Below are 14874 nucleotides of genomic sequence, written 5' to 3' on the forward strand. Positions count from 1 at the left end.
GCTTCAGGTCTAATGCCGTGCAGTTCCAGTGGTGGTGGCCACAGGCGTGCTTGTGTCACCCCTCCCCCAGCTCCAGGCAGCTCAGTAGAGACAAAACTCCCATTTCTTTCAGAGAAAGTAAGGGAAGAGAACAAAAGTATCTGCCTGGTAATCCAGATAATTCTTCTGGATGTTATCCATGACCATGATGTCAGTATATCTGTGAGTCTGCAAGAACCGCAGCATTACTGGCCTTGGGGTCTCTCCTCATGAATATATGTCTGCAGTAATGAGAAACAGATCAAATCACCACAGTCCCTTTGCATACATGGAAAACTTTCCCAAGAAATATGTGTACAAACAAACTCAGACTGTGAAGACTACAATAAATACCTAAGTTTTCAGTGCACAGACACTGATGAACATCCACAAGCATCAACACCATCCAGAAAACATTATCTCACCAAGGAAACTAAGTAAGGCACTAGGGACCAATCCTGCAGAGACAGACATATGTGACCTTTCACACAGAGAATTCAAAATAGCTCTTTTGAGGAAAATCTATGAAATTAAAGATAACACAGAGAAAACAATCAGAATTTTATCAGATAAATTTAACAAAGAAAATGAAATAATTAAAAATAATGAAGCAGAAATTTTGGAATTGAAAATGCAATTGAAGATCAGTGTTTGGAGGCTTATATCATGAATTTTTTAGCTCCAGAACAACTGCAGGAACAAAACGGGAATCCTGAGAAGACCCACAGATCCTTTGAAGGAAGCAGACTGCTCCTGCGGGAACCAGGAGATAACCCAAGTACTATGAGTGCCCAAACTGCAGAAGTAGAAAAGGGAGATCCTTCACCCCCAAACACACACTCCCACTGGGGAAACTGAAGGTCTAGTTCACAGGTTTCTGACCTTACCGGGAGCTGAGTTAATGGAGAGCCAAGAGAAACACAGGGGTAGAGGAAGCAGCAGGAAAGGCCCTGGGAGCTTGCTGGGCCCCCAAGCCGGCCATTCCTGCCTGGCACTACAGGGATCCTTTGTGGGGGGCTGTGGACAGAGGCAGAGAAATGTCACAGGAAGAAGGACATCTCCAGCTGAACTTTGTGATAATTTGAACTGGATGTGAAGCCTCCTGGTCAGAACTTGGGAGAGAGTGTGAATTTGGCCTGCAGACTCCACAGGCAGGGGAAGAACTAAAGCCCTTTTCTCTTGCAGCTGGGAGGTGGGCAGCCTGGGGAAAGCTCTAAAGCCCTGCTCTTTCACTGCCTGGAAGACAGACTTGGTGCTGTTAGTGGGGCACAATGGGAGTGAGACTGGCTCTTTGGATTGCATGGGAGCTTGGCGAGGCCTGTGACTGTCGGCTTTCCCCCACTTCCCTGACAACCTGCATTACTCAGCAGAGGCAGCCATAATACTCCTAAATACACAACTCCTTTGACCTGGGAACCTCACCCCTATCCCCAACAGCAGCTGCAGCAAGACCTGCCCAAGGAGAGTCTGAGCTCAGAGATGCCTAGTCCTGCCCCCACCTGATAGCCTTTCCCTACCCAACTTCCGAGGACAAAAGGCATATACTCTTGGGAGTTCTAGGGCTCCACTCACTGCTGGTTTCTCTCCACAGCTGATGCTCTCTAGAAAGTTCCACCCCCAGCCAGGAGGCCAACCAGCACAAAAATAGAACATTAAACCACCAAAGCTAAGAACCCGCATAGAGTCAATTTCAACCCCCTGCCAACACCACTGGAACAGGTGCTGGTATCCATGGCTAAGAGACCAATAGACAGTTCAAATCACAGGACTCTGTGCAGACAATCCCCAGTACCAGCCCGGAGCCTGGTAGACTTGTTAGATGGCTAGACCCAGAAGATGGCAGCTCAGCTCTCAGGAAGCCACATCCCTAGAAAAAGGGAGAGAGCACTCCATCAAGGGAACACCATGGGACAAAATAACCTGAACAACAGCCTTTAGCCCTAGACCTACCCAAATGAGAAGGAATCAGAAAACCAACTCTGGTAAAATGACAAAACAAGGCTCTTAAACAACCCCCCAACATTACACTAGCTCACCAGCAATGGATCCAAACCAAGAAGAAATTCTTGATTTACCTGAAAAAGAATTCAAGAGGTTAGTTATTAAGCTAATCAGGGAGGCACCAGAGAAAGGCAAAGCCCAAGGCAGGGAAATAAAAAATAAAAATTGATACAAGAAGTGAAGGGAGAAATATTCAAGGAAATAGATAGCCTAAAGAAAAAGCAATAGAAACTTCAGAAAACGTTGGACACACTTATAGAAATGCAAAATGCTCTGGAAAGCCTCAGCAATAGAACTGAACAAGTAGAAGAAAAAAATTCAGAGCTCAAAGACAAGATCCTCAAATTAACCCAATCTAACAAACACAAATAAATAAAGAAAGAAAGAACAAGAAAATATGAACAAAGCCTCCAAAAAGTCTGGGATTATGCGAAATGACCAAACCTAAGAATATTTGGTGTTCCTGAGTAAGAAGAGAAATCTAAAAGTTTGGAAAACGTATTTGGGGGAATAATTGAGGAAAACTTCTCCAGCCTTGCTAGACAGAATCAGACATGCAAATATAAGAAGCACAAAGAACTAATGGGAAATTCATCTCAAATAGATAATCGCCTAGGCACATTGTCATCAGGTTATCTAAAGTTAAGATGAAGGAAAGAAGCTTAAGAGCTGTGAGACAAAAGCACCAGGTAACCTATAAGGGAAAACCTATCAGATTAACAGAAGATTTCTCAGAAGAAACCCTACAATCTAGAAGGGATTGGGGTCCCATCTTCAGCCTCTTCAAACAAGACAATTATCAGCCAAGAATTTTGTATCCAGTGAAACTAAGCATCTCATATGAAGGAAAGATAGTCTTTTTCAGATAAACAAATGCTGAGAGAATTCACCATTACCAAGCCACCCCTACAAGAACTGCTAAAAAGATCTCTAAATCTTGAAACAAATCCTGGAAACACATCAAAATAGAACCTCTTTAAAGCCTAAATCTCACAGGACCTATAAAACAAAAATAGAATTAAAAAAAGAAAAAAGAAAAAACAAAAAACCAAGGCATACATGTGACAAATAGCATGATGACTGGAATGATACCTCACATCTCAAGCTAAGAACCTTGAAAAAACGTTAGAGGAATTGCTAACTAGAATAACCAGTTTAGAGAAGAACATAAATGACCCGATGGAACTGAAAAACACAGCACGAGAACTTTGTGAAGCATACACAAGTATCAATAGCCAAATTGATCTAACAGAAGAAAGGATATCAGAGATTGAAGATCAACTTGATGAAATAAAGCGAGAAGACAAGATTAGAGAAAAAAGAATGAAAAGGAATGAATACAGTCTCCAATAAATATGGGACTATGTGAAAAGACCAAACCCACGTTTGCTTGGTGTATCTGAAAGTGATGGGGAGAATGGAACCAAGTTGAAAAACACTCTTCAGAATACTATTCACGAGAACTTCCCCAACCTAGAAAGACAGGCCAACATTCAAATTCAGGAAATACAGAGAGCACCACAAAGATACCCCTCAAGAAGAGTAACCCCAAGACACATAATCTTCATATTCACCAAGGAAAAAATGTTAAGGGCAACCAGAGAGAAAGATCGGGTTACCCAAAAAGGGAAGCCCATTAGACTAATAGCAGGAAAAGCATTTGACAAAATTCAGCATCTTTTTATAATTAAAACTCTCAGCAAAATTGGCATACAAAGGACATACATCAGTGTAATAAAAGCCATCTATGACAAACCCACAGCCAATATAATACTGAATGGGGAAAAGTTGAAAGCATTCCCTCTGAAAACTGGAATAAGGCAAAGATGCCCACTCTCACCACTCCTCTTCAGCATATTACTGAAAGTCAAACTGTCACTGTTTGCTGATGATATGATTGTTTACCTTGAAAACACTAGAGACTTCTCCAGAAAGTTCCTAGAACTAATAAAAGAATGCAGCAAAGTTTCCAGATACAAAATTAATGTACACTAATCAGTTGCTCTTCTATACACCAACAGAGACCAAGTGAAGAATCAAATCAAGAACCCAACCCCTTTTATAATAGCTGCAAAAATATTAAAATACTTAGGAATAAACTAACCAAGGCGGCAAAAGATCCCTATAAGGAAAGCTACAAAACACTGCTGAAAGAAATCATAGATGACACAAACAAATAGAAACACATCCCATGTTCATGGATGGGTAGAATCAATATTGTGAAAATGACTATACTGCCAAGAGCAATCTACAAATCCAACGCAATTCCTATGAAAATAACACCATCATTCTTCACAGAATTAGAAAAAACAATTCTATAATTCACATGGAACCAAAAGAGAGCCTGCATGGCCAAAGCAAGACTATGCAAAAAGAACAAATCTGGATCTTTATTTGTGACATGCACAGATCAAGAAACTGGAAAATGTGAAGAAATCTTTATTGGGGTATCATCTTATCATTTTAGAAAAACCAAGAATTTTTAAAAATGAGAATATCAACATTTGGTTTTGTGTGAAAGTGGTGTTTGTATTAAAATACTTTTTCAATGAACTGTATAAGCTATGTTTTTATTAAACTGCAATATATTAGTGTTGCAAAAAAAGAGACTTCCTCAAGGATTTTTAATAGACTCCCAAAAGCCAACGATAAAGAAAAAATTCTTTTTTTTTTTTTTTTTTTTTTTTTTTTGAGACGGAGTCTCGCTCTGTCGCCCAGGCTGGAGTGCAGTGGCCGGATCTCAGCTCACTGCAAGCTCCACCTCCCAGGTTTTACACCATTCTCCCGCCTCAGCCTCCCGAGTAGCTGGGACTACAGGCGTCCGCCAACTCACCCGGCTAGTTTTTTGTATTTTTTAGTAGAGACGGGGTTTCACCGTGTTAGCCAGGATGGTCTCGATCTCCTGACCTCGTGATCCGCCCGTCTCGGCCTCCCAAAGTGCTGGGATTACAGGCTTGAGCCACCGCGCCCGGCCAAGAAAAAATTCTAAAAGCAGCCAGAGAAAAGGAACAAATAACATGCAGTGGAGTTCCTATACATTTGGTAACAGACATTGCAGTGGAAAATTTAAAGACCAGGAGAAACAAGCATGATATATTTTAAGAGCCGAAGGAGGGAAAAACCCTTTTATCCTAGAGTAGTATTCCAGCGAAAAAATAGCCTCAAATATGAAGGAGAAATAAAGACTTTCCTAGAAAAACAAATACTGAGAGATTTCATCACCACCAGACCTGTCCTACAAGAAATGTCAAAGAGATTTCTTCAATCTGAAAGAAAATGACATTGATGAGCAGGAATACATCATCTGAATGTACAAAATTCAATGGCAAAAGTAAGTACACAGAAAAACACGGAATAGTATAACCCTGTAATTGCACTGTAATTATGGTGCCTAAACTACTTGTATTTTGAGTAGGAAGATTACAAGATGAAACAATAAAAAATAATGAATAAATTTCAGACATGGAAAATACAATAAGATATAAATAAAAACAAGAAAAGGTTAAAAAGCCAGGGGACAAAGTTACAGTGTAGACATTTTATTAGTTTTCTCTTTGCTTATTTGTTTATGCAATTACTGTTACAATGTCATTGGTTTAAAATTATGGGTTAAAGATATTATTTGCAAGCTTCATGGTAACCTCAAATTGAAAAACATACAACAGGTACACAAAGAATGAAAAGTAAGAGATTATAACATATCACCAGAGAAAGTCATCTTCACCAAAAGGAACACAGGAAGGAAGGAGAGAGGGAAGATAATACCACAAAACAACCAAAAACCAAATAACAAAATGACAGAAGTAAGTCTTTTTTTAAAATCAAAAATAACATTTAAGGTAAATGAACTAAACTGCCCAATCAAAAGACAGAGAGTTCCTGAATGGATTAAAAACAGGACTCAATGATCTGTTGCTTACAAGAAATCCACTGTATTTATAAAGATACACAGACTGAAAACAAAGGGATGGAAACAATATTCTATGCTAATGGAAAGTAAGAAAGAGCAGGAGTAGATACACTTATCAGAGAAAACAGATTTTAAGGCAAAAGTCTAAAAAGAGACAAAGAAGGTAATTATATAATGATTAAGGGCTCATTCAGCAAGAGAACATAACAATTGTAAATATATACACACCCAGGTATATAAAGCAAATATTAATAAAGAGAGAGATAGATCCCAATACAATTATATTAATAACTGGAGACTTCAACTTCCCACTTTCTGCAATGGACAGATCATCCTGACAGAAAATAAACAATGAGACATTGGACTTAATCTGCATTGTAGAACAAATGGACCTAATAGATACTTATGAAACATTTCATCCAATGGCTGAAGAATACGCACATGGATACTTCTTAAGGATAGACCATATCTTAAGCCACAAAACAAGTCTGAAAAAAGTCATAAAAATTGAAATTATATCAAGGGTCTTATCTGGCCACATGGAATACAACTAGAAATCAATAACAAGAGGAATTTTGAAAATCATATCAACATGTGGAAATTAAACAATATGCTCCTGAGTGCAAGTGGGTCAATAAATAAATTAAAAAGGAAATTTAAAAGTTTCTTGAAACAAATGATAATGGAAACACAACATATCAAAACCTATGGGATACAGCAAAAGAAGTACTAAGAGGTATATTTATAGCTATAAGTGTCTACATCAAAAAAGTAGAATGAGTTGAAAGAAACAACCTCATGACGCATCTTAAAGAACTGGAAAAGCAAGAGCAAACCAAACCCCAAATCAGTAGAAGAAAATAAATAATAAAGATTAGAGCACACATGGATAGGAAGAATCAATATTGTGAAAATAGCCATACTGCCCAAAGTAATTCATAGATTCAATGCTATTCCCATCAAGCTACCAGTGACTTTCTTCACAGAATTAGAAAAAACTACTTTAAATTTCATATGGAACCAAAAAAGAGCTCATATAGCCAAGACAATCTTAAGCAAAAAGAACAAAGCTGGAGGCATCACGCTACCTAGCTTCAAACTATACTACAAGGTTGCAATAACCAAAACAGCATGGCATTGGTACCAAAGCAGATATATAGAGCAATGGAATAGAACAGAGACCTCAGAAATAACACCACACATCTACAACCATCTGATCTTTGACAAACCTGACAAAAACAAGCAATGGGAAAAGGATTCCCAATTTAATAAATGGTGCTGGAAAAACTGGCTAGCCACATGCAGAAAACAGAAACTGAACCCCTTCTTTACACTTAATACAAAAATTAACTAAAGATGGATTAGATACTTAAATGTAAGTCTAAAACCATAAAAACCCTAGAAGAAAACCTAGGCGATACCATTCAGGACATAGGCATGGGCAAAGACTTCATGACTAAAACACCAAAAGCAATGGCAACAAAAGCCAAAATTGACAAATGAGATCTAATCAAACTCAAGAGCTTCTGCACATCAAAAGAAACTATCATCAGAGTGAACAGGCAATCTACAGAATGGGAGAAAATTTTTGCAAGCTACCCATCTGACAAAGGTCTAATATCCAGAATGTACAAGGAACTTAAACAAATTTACCAGAAAAAAACAAACAACCCCATCAAAAAGTGGGCAAAGGATATGAACAGACACTTCTCAAAAGACAACATTTATGTGGCCAGCAAACACGAATAAAAGCTCATCATCACTTGTCATTAGACAAATGTAAATCAAAACCACAATGAGATACCATTTCATGCCAGTTAAAATGGTGATCATTAAAAAGTCTGGAAACAACAGATACTGATGAGGATGGGGAGAAATAGGAAAACTTTTATACTGTTAGTGGTACTGTAAATTAGTTCAACCATTGTGGAAGACAGTGTGGCGATTCCTCAAGGATCTAGAACTAGAACTAGAAGTACCATATGACCCAGCCATCCCATTACTGGGTATATACCCAAAGGATTATAAGTCATGCTGCTATAAAGACACATGCACACGTATGTTTATTGCAGCACTATTCACAATAGCAAAGACTTGGAATCAACCCAAATGTCCATCAGTGACAGACTGGATTAAGAAAATGTGGCACATATACACCATGGAATACTAGGCAGCCATAAAAAAGGATGAGTTTGTGTCCTTTGTAGGGACATGGATGAAACTGGAAACCACCATTCTCAGCAAACTATCGCAAGAACAGAAAACCAAATACCACATGTTCTCACTCATAGGTGGGAATTGAACAATGAGATCACTTGGACACAGGAAGGGGAACATCACACACCTGGTCCTATTGTGGGGAGGGGGGAGGGGGAAGGATAGCATTGGGAGATATACCTAATGTAAATGACAAGTTAATGGGTGCAGCACACCAACATGGCATGTGTATACATATGTGACAAGCCTGCACGTTGTGCACATGTACCCTAGAACTTAAAGTATAATAATAATAAAAATAAAAAGAAACTCTCGACAGAGTAAACAGACAGCCTACAGAATGGGAGGAAAATTTTGCAAAGTACGCATCTGACAAAGTTCCATCATCTATAAGGAACTTAAAAAATTTACAAGAGAAAAACAAACAACCCCATTAAAAAGTGGCCACAGGACATGAACAGACACTTCTCAAAGGAAGTACAGCCAAGAAGCATATGAAAAAAGCTCAGTATCCCTGATCATTAGAGAAATGCAAATCAAAACCACAATGAGATACCATCTCACACTAGTCAGAATGACTATTACTAAAAAGTCAAAAAATAACAGATGCTGGCAAGACTCAGGAGAAAATTGAACACTGATACACTGTTGATGGGAGTGTAAATTAGTTCAAACATTGTGGAAAGTAGTATGGTGATTCCTCAAAAAGCTAAAAGCAGAACTACCATTCAACCTATCAATCCCATTATTGGGTATATACCCAGAGGAATATAAATCATACCATAAAGACCATGAATTATTGGAATTTCACACACTCATGTGCAATGTTCCACATTTCACATGTACACAAATGTTCACTGCAGCACTATTCACAATAGCAAAGAAAAAGAATCAGCCTAAATGCCCATCAATGACAGATTAGATAAAGAAAATGTGGTACATATATACCACGGAATACTATGCAGCCATAAAAAAGAATGAGATCATGTATTTTGCAGGAACATGAATGGAGCTGGAGGCTATTATCCTTAGCAAGCTAATGCAGGAACAGAAAACCAAATACCACATATTCTCACTTATAAATGGGAGCTAAATGATAACAATTTATGAACACAAAGAAGGAAACAACAGACACTGGGGTCTACTTAAGGGTGGGGGTGGAAGGAGGGGGAGGAGCAGAAAAGATAACTAGTTATTGGGTACTAGGCTTAATACCAGGGTGATGAAATAATACGTACAACGAACCCCCATGACATGTCTTTACCTGTGTAACAAACCTTCACATGTACCCCCAAACCTAAAAGTTAAAAAATGCATTAATTAATTAAAACCAATAAATTTGAAAGTACTTCATTTCAAGAGGAAGCATAAGGAGGGGAGGGATGGAAAGAATAAAGGGGAAGAATGGTTAATTGAAATAGTTGAGTATGTGAAATTCCAATAATTCATAATAACATTCAAAAGAGAAAAGCTAATACAAAGTATGCAAAAAGGGGCGTTACAAATATCAAAATTAAAGGTGAATGATTAACTTTTGTTGATTTAAAACAAGCAGAAGATTTTTTTCTTCGAACTTCTATTTTATTTTATTTTCTTAATCATGCAGGGAGACTGCTTATTCCTAAAGTTTTGCAATAAACACAGTAAATAGGCTCCAGGTTGTTTTGTTTCTCCCCCTGCCCAAGAACCTGCAACAGTCCCTGGACCCTGCTGATGAGAATAGTTGCACTCACCGACGCAGCAGCAGAAACAACCCCTGTCCAAGAACCCACAACGGTTCCTGGACCCTGCTGATCAGAACAGTTGCACTCACCGACACAGCATCAGAAACACTAGTTTTCCTCCCAGACCACAAGGAGGACCGAGGAAGGTCAGATTTAGTGGCCCTTACCGATGCATTCTCGAAAACCTCCACCCCTGGCTGTCCTCGTAGACCACAAAGAGGACCAAGAAAAATTGGATTTAGTGGCCCTTACCAACACATTCTCGAAAACCTGTTAGAGTCCTAAGCATTCTCCTGTTAGTACTGGGACTTTGCCCATGTCCTATAAAGATGTTATGCCCCAAAAGCGAAGTGGAGGGCCATACCCTGAGGGAGGGAAGAGATCTCCAGGGTTGGAAGAGTGACACCTTTGGTCCTCACTTATATGAATAGGAAGGATACAATTTCTGAGGCTCCCGATATCCTAGCTTCAGGAATAGCTTTTGTTAGGCCTGCTTGTCTGAGAAGGGCTCCTAAAATTCTGGATAATTCCCCCTACGATGGGGCTTTGGGCAAAAATTATGTCTTTCTGATTGGTGACTTTGGGTACCTAAAGAAGGTAACAGAGTCCTGAAGTTTATACTAGAAATCATTCTTATAGGAGAAATTAGAAAAGTACCAGAGACAGGGAGTGATTTTTAGAAGCAGGACTAGTCTTGGAGAAGAGAGGCAAGAGGAAGTTTGTCTGACAGGCGTTAGGACCCAGGAGGCAAGGGTCAGGGTAGATAGAATAGATGGGTGAGTCTCGCTTGGGCAACATGACTTTGAGAGTTCCGCTCAAGGCCACAGGGTCAACCAACTTGTTGTCAGGACCCCGGAGCTCAATGGTTTTCCTCTCTGTTGACCCTCGGCTCAGCCCAGAAGTATAGGAAAAGCAGAAGCTGGTTCCAGGCAAACCAACGCTCCCAACTCCAAAGAGTCAGGGGTTATTAGACAGCCCTTTGCCAGAAAGCCTGATGTCCATGTCTTTAGTCTGGCAGCCGCACTAGTCGCTTTTAACTAGCCGACAGGTGCCCGGTATTTAGCCCCCAAATTCTAAGGAAAAATAGGACATAATAGCAAGTGAAAGGTGGCGTGGAACCAAAGAGTGAGCAGCAGCAAGATTTATTGCAAAGAGCAAAAGAACAAATCTTCCACAGCATGGAAGGAGACTGGAGAGGGTTGCCCCTGCTGGCTGGGGCAGCCTGCTTTTATTCCCCTATCTGACCCCACCCACATCCTGCTGATTGGCCCATTTTACAGAGAACTGATTGGTCCGTTTTGACAGGGTGCTGATTGGTGCATTTACAAACCTTTAGCTAGACACAGAGTGCTGATTGGTGTATTTACAAACCTTGAGCTAGACAAAGAGTACGGATTGGTGTGTTTACAATCCTTTAACTAGAGGCAGAGTGCTAGACAGAAAAGTTCTCCAAGTCTCCACTAGATTAACTAGACACAGAGCACTGATTGGTGCCTTTACAAACCTTGAGTTAGACACAGAGTGCTGACTGGTGCATTTACAATCCTTTAGCTAGACATAAAAGTTCTCCAAGTCCTCAGGGGACTCAGGAGCCTAGGGGGCTTCACCTAGTGGATCCCACGCAGGCGCGTGAGCAGAGCTGCCCGCCAGTCCCGCCTGCTCCTGCACTCCTCAGCCCTTGGGAGGCTGATGGGACTGGGTGCTGCAGAGCAGAGGGCAGTACCTGTCGGGGAGGCTCGGGCAGGAGCCCACGGGTGGGGCATGGTGGGCTGCAGGTCCCGAGCCCTGCCCCACCAGGAGGCGGGTGAGGCCCAACAAGAATTCGAGCGGCATGGGCGGATGGCACCGCTGGGGGACCCTGGGCACCCTCCGCAGCTGGTGGCCTGGTTGCTAAGCCCCTCACTGCCAGGCTGGCGGCGCCTGCAGCTGCTCCGAGTGCGGGGCCCGCCGAGCCCACGCCCACCCGGAACTCGCGCTGGCCAGGCCGCTGGCAGCCCCGGTTCCCACCCGCTCCTCTCCCTCCACACCTCCCGGCAAGTGGAGGGAGCCGGCTCTGGCCTCCGCCAGCCACAGAGGGGCTCCCACAGTGCAGCGGGCTGAAGGGCTTCTCAAGCAGGGCTAGAGCCGAGGCCGGGGAGGTGCCCAGAGCCAGCGAGGGCTGCTAGCATGTTGTCACCTCTCACTAGTAGATGAAACTTCCAGATGGCACTACTAAATATAATAAGATGCTAATAAGGCAAACAAAAGTTTTTAATAATACTAACAGACCAGTTTTGCATAATCAAAATGATAGGACACCAGCTATAGGGGATTCTAAAAGTGCATCCCTCGGGGAGTTTCCAGGCTATAAAATTCAAAAATCTAGTTGACATAACAAGTTAAGTTTAACTACAAAGAAGGAAGCAAAGCCTGATGGCCAGTGGCTTGGGTCTGAATCACCTTGGAAATCCCTTGCCGTAACAAAAGCCCAGATTACTTAGCTCAGATTTTTTTTTTTTTTTTTTTTTTTTTAGACGGAGCTTTGCTCTTGTTGCCCAGGCTGGAGTGCAGTGGCACGATGTCAGCTCACTGCAACCTCCACCTTCCAGTTTCAAGTGATTCTCCTGACTCAGCCTCCCGAGTAGCTGGGATTACATGCACCCGCCACATTTTTGTATTTTTAGTAGAAACAGGGTTTCACCATATTGGCCAGGCTGGCCTCAAACTCCTGACCTCGTGATGCCCCTGCCTCAGCCTCCCAAAGTGCTGGGATTACAGGCATGAGCCACCGCGCCCGGCCGTAACTCAGATTATTTAACCTCAGCTGGTTTAAGAATTTGTGGCAGAAACTGCCAGTTAACTTCCAATATCCATTTTCCCATTCTTCCATAATAGATTTTTGGCCACCAAGAAAAAAAGGCTACATTTCACAATCTTTCTTATAGGGAAGTGTAGCCATATGACCCTTCAGCAAGCAGTATTTTCTGGACAGTGAGATGTGAGCAGAAGTAATGTACATCACCTCCCTCTCCCTCCCCTTTTTAACCCAGGCAGCCTGCCTTTAGGGGGCAGGAAGGAGGGGCAGGGGGTACTAAGTTCTTAACCATAGTGATTTTTGTGTTATATGGCCATTTGATCCAGCTTGCTCTTCTGCCATCCCTAGGTGGTTGCCCTCATATCATCACAGTTCAAAATGATCGCTGCCCTCTCTCCAAAATGATTCTTGGAAGGGAATAGATGGCAAGGCAGTCAATGGCGTCAGATCCCAAACTTTAACACTATATTCTACTGCCCTCTAGTGGAATGTTCCGGTACTTGACACAATCATTGCATAACTACATTGGCAAGAATGAAAGCTGTACGTGAAAAGGGCCACCAAGCCATGGATTGGTGTGCGAAAAGAACAATATTGGGACACACAAAAGGCTATCTGCAGAGCCTAGAAGAGAAGCCACAATGATTCCCTCCAGCTCAGGACTCTTGCCCATTCTTTGGTGAAAAGAACTGAAAGTCGGTATCAGAACTGAATACAGAAAACCCACGGTTGCTTGCCTAAATTTCTGTCTCTGCCATTTGCATTATAAACATATTGACTGAGCATCCACCTAGTGCCAGGCACAGCCCTGTCTCTATGATCGAGACAAACAAGGCCCCTTCTTTCAAAGGTGTACATTCTAAGGGGAGAGGAGGGTAAGGGTGGGCGAAGGAAAAGACAATAACAAGAAATGAACCAACACGAGGTTGGGCGTGGTGCCTCACACCTGTAATCCCAGCACTTTGGCAGTCAGAGGCGGGTGGATCACCTGAGGCCAGGAATTCAAGACCAGACTGGCCAACATGGCAAAACCCTGTCTCTATTAAAAATACAAAACTCAGTCGGGCGTGGTGGCATGCGCCTGTAATCCCAGCTACGGCAAGAGGTTGAGGCAGGAGAATCACTTGAACCCAGGAGGCAGAGGCTGCAGTGAGCCAAGATCATGCCACTGCATTCCAGCGTGAGTGACAGAGTCAGACTCTGTCAGAAAAAAAAAAAAGAAATCAACACAAGTGGTGTCAGATAAAGGTAAACAGGGGCCAGATTGTGGAGATTTTTAAATGCATTGGAGAGTTTTAACATAGAGATAACATGCTTGGATTCAGGTTTCTAAAACACCACTCTGGCTTCTAGGTGGAGGATGAATTGTACAAGACAGGGATGGAGGAGGGAGACCAGCTGGAAGATGGGTGTAGGGGTCCGGAGGAGCGGTGATGGTAGCTTGAATTAGAAAGGAAGCAGCAGAGAATGAGGAGTGAAAAGACTGGTTTCCATTGTGAAAGTAAAGCCAACAGGCCTTAGTCTGTTCATGCTGCTACCATAAAAATACAATATACCGGTGGCCTATAAAAATCAGAAATGAGCCGGGCGCAGTGGCTCACGCCTGTAATCCCAGCACTTTGGGAGGCCGAGACGGGCGGATCACAAGGTCAGGAGATCGAGACCATCCTGGCTAACACGGTGAAACCCCGTCTCTACTAAAAAATACAAAAAACTAGCCGGGCGAGGTGGCGGGCGCCTATAGTCCCAGCTACTAGGGAGGCTGAGGCAGGAGAATGGCGTGAACCCGGGAGGCGGAGCTTGCAGTGAGCTGAGATCCGGCCACCGCACTCCAGCCTGGGTGACAGAGCGAGACTCCGTCTCAAAAAAAAAAAAAAAAAAAAAATTCAGAAATGGATTTCTCACAGTTCTGGAAGCTGGAAATCCGAGATAGGTGCCAGCTTGGTCAGGCTCTGGTACGAGCCTTTTTCCAGGTTGAAGACTACTGTCTTCTCATTGTCTCCTCACATGACAGACAGAAAGCTGGAAAGCTCTCTGTGGCTCTTGTTCAAGGGCACGAATCCTATTCATGAGGGGTCTGCTCTTATGATCTAATTACCTTCCAAAAGTCCCACCTTCTAATACTGTTCTACTGAGGGGTAGGATTTCAACATAAGAATTTGTGGGGGATGCAAACATTCAGTCCATTGCAGGGGAGTTGAGGGAAAGGA

General features: G+C 42.1%; 1 protein-coding gene across 1 annotated transcript in view; it reads right to left on the reverse strand.

Annotated features, from left to right (window-relative positions):
• SLC22A9 (solute carrier family 22 member 9) overlaps positions 1-14874 on the reverse strand; it is a 51334-nt gene that overhangs the window by 13456 nt on the left and 23004 nt on the right. The gene's annotated exons all lie outside the window — the stretch shown is intronic.

The sequence above is a fragment of the Macaca thibetana genome, chromosome 14 (assembly GCF_024542745.1).
Source record: "Macaca thibetana thibetana isolate TM-01 chromosome 14, ASM2454274v1, whole genome shotgun sequence".
Taxonomy (NCBI): domain Eukaryota; kingdom Metazoa; phylum Chordata; class Mammalia; order Primates; family Cercopithecidae; genus Macaca; species Macaca thibetana.